Source organism: Hyperoodon ampullatus (genome assembly GCF_949752795.1).
Source record: "Hyperoodon ampullatus genome assembly, chromosome: X".
NCBI classification, from domain to species: Eukaryota; Metazoa; Chordata; class Mammalia; order Artiodactyla; family Ziphiidae; genus Hyperoodon; species Hyperoodon ampullatus.
In genome coordinates this window covers 84,589,227-84,605,171 of record NC_136913.1, presented here as the reverse complement: position 1 = coordinate 84,605,171, position 15,945 = coordinate 84,589,227, and positions in this window count along the sequence as shown.

The following is a 15,945-nucleotide window of genomic DNA, read 5'->3' as shown; positions in this document are numbered from 1 at the left end:
GAGAATGTTCTAATTTCATTCTTTTACATTGAGCCGTCCAGTTTTCCCAGCACAACGTGTTTTTTTTGTTTGTTTGTCTGTTTGTTTGTTTTGCAGTACGCGGGCCTCTCACTGTTGTGGCCTCTCCCATTGCGGAGCACAGGCTCAGCGGCCATGGCTCATGGGCCCAGCCACTCCGTGGCATGTGGGATCTTCCTGGACCGGGGCACAAACCTGTGTCCTCTGCATCGCCAGGCAGACTCTCAACCACTGCACCACCAGGGAAGCCCCCAGCACCACTTATTGAAGAGAATGTTTCCTCCATTGTATATTCTTGCCTCCTTTGTTGTATATTAATTGACCGTAAGTGCATGGGTTTATTTCCAGGCTCTTTGTTCTGTTCCATTGATCTATGTGTCTATTTTTGTGCCAATGCCATACTGTTTTGATTGCTATAGTAATAGTCTAAAGTCAGGGAACATGATTGCTCTAGTTCTGTTCTTCTTTCTTAGACTGTTTTTGCTATTCGAGGTCCTTTGTGTTTCATACAAATTTAAAAATTTGTCAGTTCCAGTCACATTCTATTAGCCAAAGACAGTTACTAGCCAAGTCAGTCATTAATGGAGTGAGGAAGTACAGCTGACCCTTGGATATCATGGGTTTGAACTACTTGGGTTCACTTATACACAGGATTTTTTTCAGTAAAATGTACTGTAGTACTACACAATCCACAGATGGAGAATTGTGGATACAGGGGAAACATGTATACCAAGGGCCAACTATGAAGTTATAAACAGATTTTCGACTCCATGGAGGGTCAGTCGAAAATCTTGTGTTGTTCAAGGGTCAACTGTATTCTTTTCTCAGAAAGGTAGAGAAAAGGGAATCAATATTTGCTTAAAATTAATCAAATTGACCACATCATTTCACAATATTTTTGCAATTAAATTCAATGCAGATACTGAGATATATATATAGTATTTTAATATGAATATATACACTATAGTATACGTTATATAGTATATACTGTGTAGTGTATATATTTATATTATAGTATAATATAAACAACTAAATTATATATACCTATGTATGTATATATATACATATACATATACATATATATATATATATATATATAGTGACTGCCTATAGAAAAATAAAAGGAAAATTCATTAAAAACAACAATAAAAAGGACAACAATATCTCTCCTTTATTTATCAGGAAAGATGCTATGTTACCAAAAAGCTGTCCAGAAAATGTTCTCTCATCATTGCAATATTGTGCAGTTGAACTATGCATCAGCATCAACCAAAATAGCAAAATGGAGCCAAGATGCCTTGCAGAGTTGCAGGTGGTGCTAGATGTTGGCAATTTTTAGAGTTCTGCACAGTGGTGGGGCCCTAAGGCCTATCAGAGGGGCAGGTGACACGTGGGAGCTGGCCCAGCCAGAAGCCAAACAGGGTATTGTTTTGATTTACAAAACTAGCACTGTGGCCCCACAGTTATTTCAAAGTCATTCAGTGAGGTCAGAAGAAGCCAGAGCTTCTATCGGATCTCTATCTTCTCAAACTAAATGGTTAATCCAAATCCAAACCTTTTCTTTTCAGAAGTAATATTGGTAATTAACTCAGAGACCTCCATATTTCCCTTGCAAACATAACTATATTTATGTTCAAAATCTGGTGCTCAAAATCTCAGAAGTTTAAGTTTTCCAGATTTAGTTTGAACATCACATATCTGCAAATGTGATATTGAGGAAGCTGCAACAACTGGATTCTAAACCTTCCTGAACAGGCATTGATTCAGCTAATGGCAACTCTATATTGAGGGCAAAATTTTCTTGCTTTCAACAGCACAGACTTTCCACAGATGGCCTTGAAGCTAGCAAGTCCGGAAGCTGTAAAAAAAGCCCTCTCTTCAGCTATGTCACACTGGACAGGATATAGATTTTTAAACAGTTTGCTGTCCAAATGCTAAGTGGTGATATGTTGTCCAATCCTACAGCTGGGTGGCTTACAAAATAAGGAACTGTCCTTTAGCTCTAACACTGTGGTAGAAATCCATCTCTCTTTGCCTCTGCTGAGTCCCAAGGGGACAGTTGTCTACATATAATTATATACAATTGGGCAGTCAGTGGCTTCATTCAAGAGAGACCCAGCTCTGATCTTTGCTGGCTCTCCAATGACTTCTGAACCATGAAGGAGGTGGTCATGCCAGGTCAGGGTTTATTATGGAAACAGAGAGTTTGTAGGGACTGACACTGGAGTTGACAGCAAGGCGGTTGACATGTGGGGGAAGGATTTCATCCATGGAAGCCTGCATGCACAGAATGCAGAGAACCTACCTGAATGTTTTCTTATCTTACCCAAAGTGAAGGAGAGCAAAACAAACAAACAAACAAACAAACAAAAAGAATTCCTTGACTGCCAGCAACTTTCCTTTCCTTTAATATTCAGTGTAAGTTGTTCAGAAATTCTATTCTGTTCTTTACAGGGATATGCTAAGGGAAAGATTGTGAATTCTAATAAAATCAGACAGTAAGATACTTGAGCTTTTACAAAGAAGCATTATTTTACTAGGCTGAATGTTTATACAATTCACTGTAGACCTAGGCAATTTAGCCTGCTAATATATTGTACTGGCAGGTTACATTCGGCCATAAAGATACCATTTGTGGCACCCCCTTACCCTTGTAAAAAACATTATTATATGCCAAGATGCCAAGATAACATAACAAGAAATCATGGAGTTTTTCACTAAATTGAAAGGAAGTATAGTCTGTGTATTGTGATAAAGGATACTCATGTGTACTGCAGAAAAATTCATAGATTCATGTTATCACCTTTCTACATCCCACACAAGAAGTTGAAAAATGTTCATGAAGGTAAATTAAAATTCTAAAATGTAGTCCTAAGATGGAGATAATTTTTGTCTCATTTTTTTTAACCAGAAGTTGGAAACATGAGAAAGAATACATAGAAAAACTTGTATTCTGTGAAAAACAATGTCAAGAAAATGAGAAGGCAAACCACAGATTGAGAGAAAATATTTGCAAAATACAATGTCTGATAAAGAACTTTTATCCAAAATATACAAAGAACACTTTAAACTAAACAAAAAGAAAATGAACAACTCGATTAAAAAATGGGGAAAAATCATGAAGAGACATGTCATCAAAGAATATATACACATGACAAGTAAGCATATGAAAAGATGCTCAACATCATATGTCATTAGGGAATTGAAAATTAAAACAACAATGCAATACCACTACATACCTACTGAAATGACCAAAACCCAAAACATTGAGAACACTGATGTAGATGTGGACCAAAAGGAATTCTAATTCATTGCTGGTGGGAATGCAATATGGTACAACAATTTTGGAAGACAGTTTGGTAGTTCCTTACAAAACTAAACATACTCTTACCATGCAATCCAGGAATTGTACTCTATGGTATTTACCCAAACAAACTGAAAACATATGTCCACACAACACCTGCACATGAAATGTTTATAGTAGCTTTATTCGTAATTGCCAAAACTTGGAAGCAAAGAATATGTCCCTCAGTAAGTGAACAGACAAATAAACTGGGTACCTCCAGAAAATGGAATATCATTCAGCATTAAAAAAAAAAAAAAAGAAAAGAAAAGAAAAATCAAAAGAAAGCTGGAGTAGCAATACACATATCAAAAAAAAATAGGCCTTAAAATAAAGAATATTACAAGAGACAAGGAAGGACACTACACAGTGATCAAGGGATCAATCCAAGAAGAAGATATAACAATTATAAATATATATGCACCCAACATACGAGCACCCCAATACATAAGGCAACTGCAAACAGCTATAAAAGAGGAAATCCACAGTAACACAATAAAAGTGGGGGACTTTAACACCTCACTTACACCAATGGACAGATCATCCAGAATGAAAATAAATAAAGAAATAGAAGCTTTAAATGACACAATAGAACAGACAGATTTAATTGATATTTATAGGACAGTCCATCCAAAGACAGCAGATTACACTTTCTTCTCAAGTGCGCATGGAACATTCTCCAGGATAGATAAAATCTTGAGTCACAAATCAAGCCTCAGTAAATTTAAGAAAATGGAAATCATGTCAAACAACTTTTCTGACAACAGCACTATGATATTAGAAATGAATTACAGGGAAAAAAACGTAAAAAACACAAACACATGGAGGCTAAACAATATGTTACTAAATAGCCAAGAGATCACTGAAGAAATCAAAGAGGGAATCAAAAAATACCTAGAGACAAATGACAATAAAAACACGATGATCCAAAACCTGTGGGATACAGCAAAAGCAGGTCTAAGAGGGAAGTATATAACTATAGAAGCCTATCTCAAGAAACAAGAAAAATCTCAAATAAACAATCTAACCTTACACCTAAAGGAACTAGAGAAAGAAGAACAAATAAAACCCAAAGTTAGCAGAAGGAAAGAAATCATAAAGATCAGAGCAGAAATAAATGAAATAGAAACAAAGAAAACAATAGCAAAGATCAATAAAATTAAAAGCTTGTCCTTTGAGAAGATAAACAAAATTGATTAACCATTAGCCAGACTCATCAAGAAAAAGAGGGAGAAGACAAAACAATAAAATTAGAAATTAAAAAGGAGAAGCTACAACAGATACTGTAGAAATACAAAGCATCCTAAGATACTACTACAAGCAACTCTATGCCAATAAAATGGACAATCTGGAAGATGTGGACACATTCTTAAAAAGGTATAACCTGCCAAGACTGAACCAGGAGGAAACAGAAAATATTCACAGACCAATCACAAGTAATGAAATTGAAACTGTGATTAAAAATCTTCCAACAAACAAAAGTCCAGGACCAGATGGCTTCACAGGTGAATTCTATCAAACATTTAGAGAAGAGCTAACACCCATCCCTCTCAAACTCTTCCAAAAAATTGCAGAGGAAGGGACACTCCCGAACTCATTCTATGAGGTCACCATCACCCTGATACCAAAACCAGACAAAGATACTACAAAAAAAGAAAATTATAGACCAATATCACTCATGTATATAGATGCAAAAATCCTCAACAAAATACTAGCAAACAGAATCCAGCACCACATTAAAAGGATCATACACCATGATCAAGTGGGATTTATCCCAGGGATGCAAGGATTCTTGAATACATGAAATTGATCAATGTGATACACCATATTAACAAATTGAAGAACAAAAACCATATGATCATCTCAATAGATGCAGAAAAAGCTTTTGACAAAATTCAAAACCTATTTAAGATAAAAACTCTCCAGAAAGTGGGCATAGAGGAACCTTCCTCAACATAATAAAGATCATATACAACGAATCCACAGCAAACATCATTCTCAATGGTGAAAAACTGAAACCATTTCCTCTAAGAACAAGAACAAGACGAGATGTCCACTCTCACCGCTATTATTCAACATAGTTTTCGAAGTCCTAGCTACGGCAATCAGAGAAGAAAAAGAAATAAAAGGAATACAAATTGGAAAAGAAGAAATAAAGCTGTCACTGTTTGCAGGTGACATGAAACTATACATAGAGAATCCTACTGATGCCAACAGAAAACTACTAGAGCTAATCAATGAATTTGGTAAAGTTGCAGGATACAAAATTAATGCACAGAAATCTCTTGCATTCCTATACACTAATGATGAAAAATCTGAAAGAGAAATTAAGGAAACACTGCCATTTACCATTGCAACAAAAACAGTAAAATACCTAGGAATAAACCTACCTAGGGTGACAAAAGACCTGTATGCAGAAAACTATAAATACTGATGAAAGAAATTAAAGATGATACCAACAGATGGAGAGATATACCATGTTCTTGGATTGGAAGAATAAATATTGTGAAAATGACTATATTACCCAAAGCAATCTACAGATTCAATGCAATCCCTATCAAATTACCAATGGCATTTTTTATGGAACTAGAACAAAAAATCTTAAAATTTGTATGGAGACACTAAAGACCCCGAATAGCCAAAGCAGTCTTGATGGAAAACAATGGAGCAGGAGGAATCATACTCCCTGACTTCAGAGTATACTACAAAGCTACACTAATGAAGATAATACAGTACTGGTACAAAAACAGAAACATAGATCAATGGAACAAGATAGAAAGCCCAGAGATAAACCCACCCATGTATGGTCAACTAATTTATGACAAAGCAGGAAAGAATATGCAATGGAGAAAAGACAGTCTCTTCAATAAGTGGTGATGGGAAAACTGGGCAGCCACATGTAAAATAATGAAATTAGAACACTCCTTAACACCATACACAAAAATAAACTCAAAATGGATACAAGACCTAAATGTAAGACCGGACACTATAAAACTCTTAGAGGAAAACATAGGAAGAACACCCTTTGACATAAATCACAGAAAGATCTTTTTTGATCCACCTCCTAGAGTAATGGATATAAAAACAAAAATAAATAAATGGGACCTAATGAAACTTAAAAGCTTTTGCACAGCAAAGGAAACCATAAACAAGACCAAAAGACAACCCGCAGAATGGGAGAAAATATTTGCAAATGAATCAACGGACAAAGGATTAATCTCCAAAATATATAAACGGCTCATGCAGCTCAATATTAAAAAAAAACAAACAACCTAATCCAAACATGGGCAGAAGACCTAAATAGACATTTCTCCAAAGAAGACATACAGATGGCCAAGAAGCACATGAAAAGCTGCTCAACATCACTAATTATTAGAGAAATGCAAATCAAAACTACAGTGAGGTATCACCTCACACCAGTTAGAATGGGCATCATCAGAAAATCTACAAACAGCAAATGCTGGAGTGGGTGTGGAGAAAAGGGAACTCTCTTGCACTGTTGGTGGGAATGTAAATTGATACAGCCACTATGGAGAACAGTGTGGAGGTTCCTTGAAAAACTAAAAATAGAACTACCATATGATCCAGCAATCCCACTACTGGGCATATACCCAGAGAAAACCATAATTCAAAAAGACACATGCACCCCAGTGTTCATTGCAGCACTATTTACAATAGCTAGGTCATGGAAGCAACCTATATACCCACCGACAGACGAATGGATAAAGATGTGGTACATATATACAATGGAATATTACTCAGCCATAAGAAGGAATGAAATTGGGTGATGTTTTGAGACGTGGATCGATCTAGAGACTGTCATACAGAGTGAAGTAAGTCAGAAAGAGAAAAACAAATATTGTATATTAATGCATATATGTGGAACCTAGAAAAATGGTACAGATGAACCAGTTTGCAGGGCAGAAATTGAGACACAGTTGTAGAGAACAAATATATGGACACCAAGGGGGGAAAGCACCCCTTGGGTGGGGGTTGTTGTGATGAATTGGGTGATTGGGATTGACATGTGTACACTGATGTGTATAAAATTGTTGACTAATAAGGACCTGCTGTATAAAATAAATAAATTAAATTAAATTAAACAAAACAAAACAAAAAAAGAGCTATCAAGCCATGAAAAAACATGGAGGAACCTTAAATACATGTTACTAAGTGAACGAAGTCAATCTGAAAACGCTACATAATTTATGGTTCCGACTCTATGACATTCTGGAAAAGGCAAAACTGTGGAGATGGTAAAAAAGATGAGTAGTTGCCATGGTTTAGAGGAGAGAGAGGGATGAATAGTTGGGGAATGGAGGATTTTTAGGGCAGTGCAACTATAGTGGTGGATATGTGACTTCATGTCTGTCAAAACACAGAAAATGTACAACACCACGAGTGAACCCTAATGTAAACAATGGACTCTAGGTGATAATGATGTCTCAATGTAGGTTCATCAGTTACAATAAATGTACCACTATTGTTTAGCATGCTGTTAGTGGGGGAGGTTGTGCATGTGCAGGATCACTGGGTATATAACACCCCTTCATATTTTCCACTCAATTTTGCTTTAAACCTAAAACGGCTCTAAAAAAAATATAGGTTATGGGCTTCCCTCGTGGTGCAGTGGTTGAGAGTCCACCTGCCGATGCAGGAGACACGGGTTCGTGCCCCGGTCCGGGAAGATCCCACATGCTGCGGAGCAGCTGGGCCCATGAGCCATGGCCGCTGAGCCTGCGCATCCGAAGCCTGCGCGTCCGGAGCCTGTGCTCTGCAACGGGAGAGGCCACAACAGTGACAGGCCTGCATACTGAAAATTTAAAAAATATATATATATAGGTTATGAATTTAAAAACAGGATATATGCACATGCACATATACATGCACTTGCACACACACATATAACAATTAATCCAGCTCATTTACTCACTACCCAGATTAGGAAATAGAAAACTGATGTGAATATTGAAGCCTTTTGTTATGCTCCTCCACAATCCCATCCCCCACCCACCATCCCATCCCCAAACTTCTCCCTGAGATAAATATTACACTTATTTTTGTTTTCCTTCCAATGTCTTTCTTTATCACATTTGTTTGTATCCCTAAGTAATATGTTGCTTAAATTGGATGCTTTTGAACTTTATATAAATGGAATCATGCTGTAGGTAATTCTGAGTTTTGTTTTCATTTCGTTTTGTTTTGTATCTTATTTTTTGTTTTTGCTGGACCTTATAGTAATATGATTATTCCTTTAGCAGGGGTTCATTCTTCTAACAGCTGTATACAATTCCATTCTAAATTAAGCTCGTATTTTTCCCTGTTCTGTTTTTGGACACTTGGTTGTTACATGTTTCTTTTTTCTTCCTTCTTACCTTGCTGTTACAAACTTTCTTTACATGTCTTTTTGTGAATATTTATAAGAGATCTCTCTAAGGAGTAGTCATAGAGATAGAATTGCTGAATCCTATGCTATCTTCATCTTTACAAAAGAGTGCCAAATTGTTTTTCAAAGTTGCTGTACCACTTTATACACCTATCAACAGTGTTTGAAAGTTCTGATTACTCCACATCCCTTATCATATCAGATTCTTTCTTTTTCCTTCTTTCCTTCTTTTTCCTTTCTTTCTTTTTCATTCTTTCTTTCTTTCTTTCTTTCTTTCTTTCTTTTGTTCTTTCTTTCTTGTTTTTTACCAATGTGATGGGTTTAGAGTGATATCACATTTAATTTGCATTTTCCTGATTACTAATGAGATTGCTCTTGCATTTCCCATATATTTAATTGGATTTTTGTGTTCCTCTTCTATGAAATGCTTAACTTGCTTGCTTATATTTCATTAGTTTGTTTATCCTTTTCTTATTGTTGTATCTTCTCCCAATTTGTGATTTCTCATTTTACCTTAGGTATGCTGTCTTAATTTTTATATTGTCAAATTTATCAATTTTTCCTTGTCATTTGCATTTTTGGTATCTTATTTAAGAAATCCTTCCATATAATAAGGTCATAAAGATAGTTTTCTATGCTCTCTTATCAAAGTTTTCAACCTTTGCTTTTTGCATTTGTATTGAACCAATCTGAAACTGATTTTGTGCATAGATATAGTTTATGTTTTCCTGTATGGATAGTCAATTGTCCAAGCATAATTTGTTGGATATTCCATACTTTACTCATTGATCTATAATACCAGCCCTATCATAAATAATTTCTATATATATGGCCAGCTGTTCCTGGAATATTTTTACTATTTTATAGGACTATTTGTCTATCCCTAAACAAATGCTACACTATCTTGTTGACTATTGCTTTACATGATCTTTATATCTGTTAGTACAAGACCTCCCCAACACTTTGTTCTTTGCCATCAGCTTTTTGGCAATAGCTGCCCTTTTCTTTTCCATATACATATGTATTAGTTAAGGTTCTCCAGAGACAAGGAGACATAGAACCAATAGGATATAGATAGATAGATAGAGATATACATACACATATCTATCTTAAAGAGTTTTATTATTAAAAATTAGCTCATGTGATTATGGAGAAGTCCTGAGAAGTCCCAGGATCCTCCATCTGCAAGCAGGAAACCCAGTAAAGCCAGTCTAAATCTGAAGGCCTGAGAAACAGAAGCATCAATGCTGTAAGTCCCAGTCTGAGAACAAGAGAAAACCAATGTGTCAGCTCAAGCAGTCATAAAGAGAGCAAGGATTCCCCTTCCTCTACCTTTTTGTTTTATTCAGACCATCAAGAGACTGGATGATGCCCACCAACATTGAGGAGGGCAATCTGCTTTACTCAGTCTACTGAATCAATTACTAAACTTTTCCAGCAACACTGTCACAGACATGCTCAGAAATAATGTTTAACCAAATATCTAGACATCCAAAGGCCCCACCAAATTGACACATAAAATTAACTATCAAGGAATCTTAGAATCAAATCCTCAAATTAAACACACACACACGCAAACAAACAGACACACAGGTGTTTTTGCATCAAATCTAAAGATAGATTTAGGAAGAATTGGCATATATATGATATTGAGCTTTTCTACCCCTATCCATTTATTTAGAATTTAATTCCTTCTAATTTCTAATTTAATTGAATTATGATGAAATAATATGATCTACATGATACCTGTTCTATGAAACTTAGGGCTTGCATTATGACCTAGTACAGGGTCAATTTTTGTAACCTTCCATGTATGCTCGAAAATAATGTGTATTATACAATTGCTTTAGATCAAGATTGTTAATTATGCTGTTCAAATACATACTTATTGATTTTTGTGTGTGTAAGCTTAGATATACTGGTTTTCATTTGGTTAGTATTTGCTTAATATATCTTTTCTCATTTATTAACTTTGGCATTCCTTGTCATAATGTTTCTCATACTTCTTATGAGAATGTAGCTTATGGCTGCATTTTATTTTTTTATGCATTCTGACAGTCTTTGTCTTGTAACTAGCTCTTTTAATCTATTTAAATTTACAGTGATCAGAAGTGTAATTAGAATTTATTTCTGCCATCTTTTTACTGGTTTCTATTTATTCTGCTTTTTCTATTGGTGTTTTTTTCTTCTTTATTGTCTTATTTTGGATTGATTGGGATCTTTTGGGTCTCGTTTCATATTTACTTAAAATGTTATACATTCTTGGGAGGCAGAAACTATTGAGTATAAGATGGGCTCATAGATGTATTGTACAACATGGGGAATATAGCAAATATTTTGTAATAACTGTAAATGGAAAGTAGCCTTTAAAATTGTGTAAATTATTTTTGAACTGTAAATGCATTCTTAACAAAATCTAAAGTTAATCAACTTTTTCACCCTCCTCCAAACAATGCAAGGACTTTAGAGTACTGAATTCATATCACCCCTTGCAAAATGACAAGCTATATTCCCAGATTTTAGATCTACCTGATTTTGCTAACCCCATAAATTGGGCATTGTTATTAATGTTTATGCAGTCATGTTTAGATATGGTACAAATTTACTGATTTCTTGACTCACCATTCCTACTGGCATCTCAATGCCTCTTTCTGAGATGATTTCCCTTTGGCCTGAAGTATAGCCGTCAGAATCTCCTTTGGTGGAGGTTTCTTAACCAAGATAATTTGTTCATTTTGGCTCTCAGAATTAGGCACAATCACCCAGCTGGTCTCAGTACATGTTGAACCAGAAGAGAACTTCTCACGTGTCAGGAGGACAGGCCCTTGGAGAAACAGAGCAAAACATCTGCTTTCTGTGAGCAAGTCACTTCCACAAGGAAGAGGGGTATTGCTGAGCTAAGCATGCCTCGGTATTTCCCCCAAATATTCCAATCGGATAAGTTACTCCATTAACCCTCTTCCCCAGTTGAGAATAAATATAGGAGCAGAAAGATATCAGGAGATTAATGCCATTGAAGATCTTTTAACCTAGCACTAAACATTGGGGGAGTGGCAAAGATATAGACCCTAAAAGAGCTTTGTGTCTGTACTAGTTTGTTAGGGCTGCCGTAACAAAGTACCACAAACTGGGTGGCTTAAACAACAGTTCTGGAGGCTAGAAGTCCGAAATCAAGGTATCAGCAGAGAGCCATGAGGGAAAATCTGTTCCATACTTCACTCCTATCTTCTGGTAGTTTGCTGGCAATCTTTGGAATTCCTTGTAGATGGTGTTGTCCCTGTGTCTCTGCATTGTCTTTCCTTTGTATGCATCTCTTTCTCTTCACACAGTCATTGGATTAGGGGCTCACCCTACGCCAGTATGACCTTCTGTTAACTAATTACATCTGTAATGACTGTTTCCAAAAAAATATCACATTCTGAGATACTGGGAGTTAGGACTCCAACATATGAATTTGAGGGAGGGGACACAATTCACCCCAGGCAGTTTCCTTATATGTTTTGTGAATTTCAACTATAAGTGCAAGCTCCATGGAACTTCATCTATGGAAAACCTTTGAGGCCTAGGTTGAAGATGTGTTTCTCCAGAGAGGGTTTGATTTTGATTTTGCCAAGTGCCTGGAATACATCCAACCTGCAACTATTATGAAATAATTCTCATTGGGGGGTTTTTCATACTGCATATGTAGTGTGAATTCAGACTCCAAACTTGCCCAAGGTCCAACTTTTGTTTAAAAATTCTAAAGAAAGACCTTTTTTTCTATTGAAACTTGTGCTGAGACAAAGATAGGCAAGTTCCCTTTCTGCCCTTTAATGTGGGGGTGGGAATTTTTTTTTTAGCTCACCCTTACAATTTTGGTCTTAACGCCTTACAATGTTGTCTAAGCTTTTTGCCAGTGTCTCCTACAGATCGCCCCTCCTTGCATGGGTATTAGGCTTTTTCTTCATGCCTCTGGACCAAGTGATCTTAAACATTGATGCTCAAGGTTACCAAGATTTACAGATGTGTCCAGGGAGAAAGCTAACTTTTGTACTTAGATTTTTGCTTTACCCTCACATTTGGCTTTTAGGTGTTTTTCTTGCCAACAAAGATATGCAAATAAAAGTAATTTATTAAATATATTTTATCCAATATTTTCAGTTGTTTTGCCACCAATAATTATACACATTGTCTATCCTGCTTTACCACCCAAAATAGATGTCTAGGTGGAGTCTTTATAGAAAGAGTTGCATCCTAAAACCAATAGCTAATATTTATGAAATGTTTATTATATGCATGCTAATATTATTCTAAGTGTTTCACATGAATCACTTCATTTAATCTTTAAAAAACCACATGAGGTAAGTACTGTTTTCAAATGCAGAAATTTAGTCTTAGAGCAGACAGTATATTTGTCCAAGATCACAGAACTGAAAGTTGATGGTGATAGAATTCAAGTTTATCACTGTCTAATACCAAAATTAGTGCTCCCAAACACTATCATTTACTACCTCCCAAGCTAAAATGTTATTGAAACGAGTATGCATTGATTATGTGCATGAATTTAATAAAAACACTGTGATGGCAGACACAATTACTGTTTTATCCCTTATTGTACCCCCAGTGCCTATCATAGTGTCTAGAACATAACAGGAGTTTATTAAGTATGCTAAACAAATTAAAGAATAAAGGCATATAGGAACTCTTATTCATATACGTACAGAAGACTTGGTATCATCAAACTGTCAGCCCACTACCAGCAGGTAATCTAACTTGACATCTATACTGATTTCTGGGGCTCAGTGTTTCTAATATTTTTATTTCAAATTATCTGGTCTTCAGTAATTAAAGTTATCCCAGCTCTGGAATTCCTGACATGCCTGTAGTTCTAAACACATTTTGTTTCCAGTTCATACACTCAGAGATTGGGAACCAGTGAGTTTTCACCTATTCTTTCTTCTTTTATACTATTTAGATGGAATCTCAATCACTATTAGAATGTTGAGTTTACACTACTGCTACTACTGCTAATAACTATTGCATGCCTATTTTTATTTTATACTTATTTTTCAAAACAATTCTGCAAGTTATTATTGTCATCTCCATTTAACAAATGAAGACCCTAGAAGAATCACACAGTTAATTAGCAGAACAGCAAGTGATGAAACCACCTATGACCACAAAATTCCCTATGCTTCACCTACCCCAGATTATTCTCTATGTGCCACAAACCCACTAAGCACTTTTAGACCTCTAGGCCTTTCTTTATAGTACTGTCCCCTCTTCCCAAAGGCCCTTCCTCCTTTAGAGGGCTAGTGAACCTCTACGTATTCTTTAAGGTGAAAACCAAATATCATCTCCTTCAAGAAAACATCTGTGAACCCCTCTTGGTCTCCCTGCCTATTTGCTTCCTAGCATTTTGTGTATTACTAGTCACACTGTTCTTTAATGCATTATGTGCTGTTGTGATCCAGGGAGAGAATGATACCTCTTCACTGTATCTCCAACAGCTAACATGGCACCTGGCACATTTAGCATGAATTAATCAGTGACTAGATTTAATGGAACTAGTTAGAATTAATCTGGAAAAAGTTCATACTAATAATTCTTACATGGTTTCAACACTTCATCTACTAAACAAGTTCTTTCCTCTTTCACTAAAGGTTCTCTTTATCCTCTTTGAGTTGGTCTTCAGAAAATGGTCTTAGGTATAATGAAAATAATACAACAATACTTTAAGCTTGTGTAGAGATTTACAGTTTCCAAAGAACTTTCCATTACAGTTTGTTTTCTCATTAGGACTCTGAGTTAGCCAGAGGAAACTGAGAGCCAGAGTACATGCTCAAGAAGTGTTAGACCCAGGAGTTGGTCTCTTGTCTACTGGCATCTAGCCCAGAGCTTTCCATTCTGTCCTTGCAGTTAAAACTATTATTGGAAGAAGGAAACCTCAGTAATTTGAATCATGTTAAGTTTAAATCATCTGATGATGTGATTCTCCAACTTGAATGTAATCACTAGGAAAGCTTGTTTAAATTATAGATTATCAGCCTCCATTCTCAAAGATCCTGATTCAGAAAGTCTAGGGTAGAGCCAGAGAGTCAACAAATACTCCAGGTGATTCTGCTGTAGATATTTCTTAAGCCACAATTTGTGAAACACTGGATAAAGGTTGGGCTAAATTTGTTGTTTATGGTATATTCATAGCAAAATGTGGTCTCATGAGTAGAATCCATATCTGTTAAGAGGAATAGTAAGGAGTGTATGCTTGTGGTGTGTGTGTGTGGGGTGGATGGCGACAATGGAAAAGCCAATTGGCTTAGGGACAGAGAAGGAAAAGCCAAGGTGTACACGTTGTCTGAATTGCCTGTTGGTCTTTTTTCTAAGGCACAGAAAGAAAAATCAGAGAACATATTCTGTCAAGTTTGTAATATTTGCTGCACATTTCCAAAGCATTTTGTATTGGAAAAAGAACTATGTTGAGGCAATCCCATATCTAGCCTTGCCATTTGTTCTTTTTCTTCCACAGAAGGTGTTACTTTCTATTTTTTTCCTTTTCTGCTCTCTAAACTAGGTAACCATTTGGTTGTTTTTAATTGTCACATTTCTTCTCATACCAACATGTTAAATGTAACTTGAGCAAAAGCCAAACCTACAAATCCCTTTTTCCCTCTCTCTGAAAATCCACACAAAACTGAAGTTAGAGATCGCTTCCTTTCTTTCTGAGTTAGGGTTCCTCATTACATTTCTAAAGTTATCAACTTACTGCTTCCTAGGAGTCAGAGAGAATCCGGACTGACTTTCAGCTACTCGTCATCTTTGGAATATTCTGAGATAAATAATGCAGATGGAGACAGAAAATGCAGTATTTTAGACATTAAAATTTACCTGTGAAGTAATATTTGTTCTGCATATCTTATTTTCTTATTGGCTTCTATATAAAATTGACAATATCATCTCCAAAACAAGATTTGGCTTCCAGGCCCTGATAAAATCATGAGAGAGAAAACAACAAACCCTTTAAAATCACACTTAAAGGAGAACAAATATTTGATAAGTTAATAGCAGTCAAAATAAGTCACAACATATGAATGTAAAGCAGCAGTATTTTTTTTTAATTTTATATGATAAACTTAAAGCTTTTCTGAAGGGAAAAAAATAACTAAGAGATTAAGGGTATAGAACTCACTGAACCAGAACATCAAGAGTTTATATCAACTCT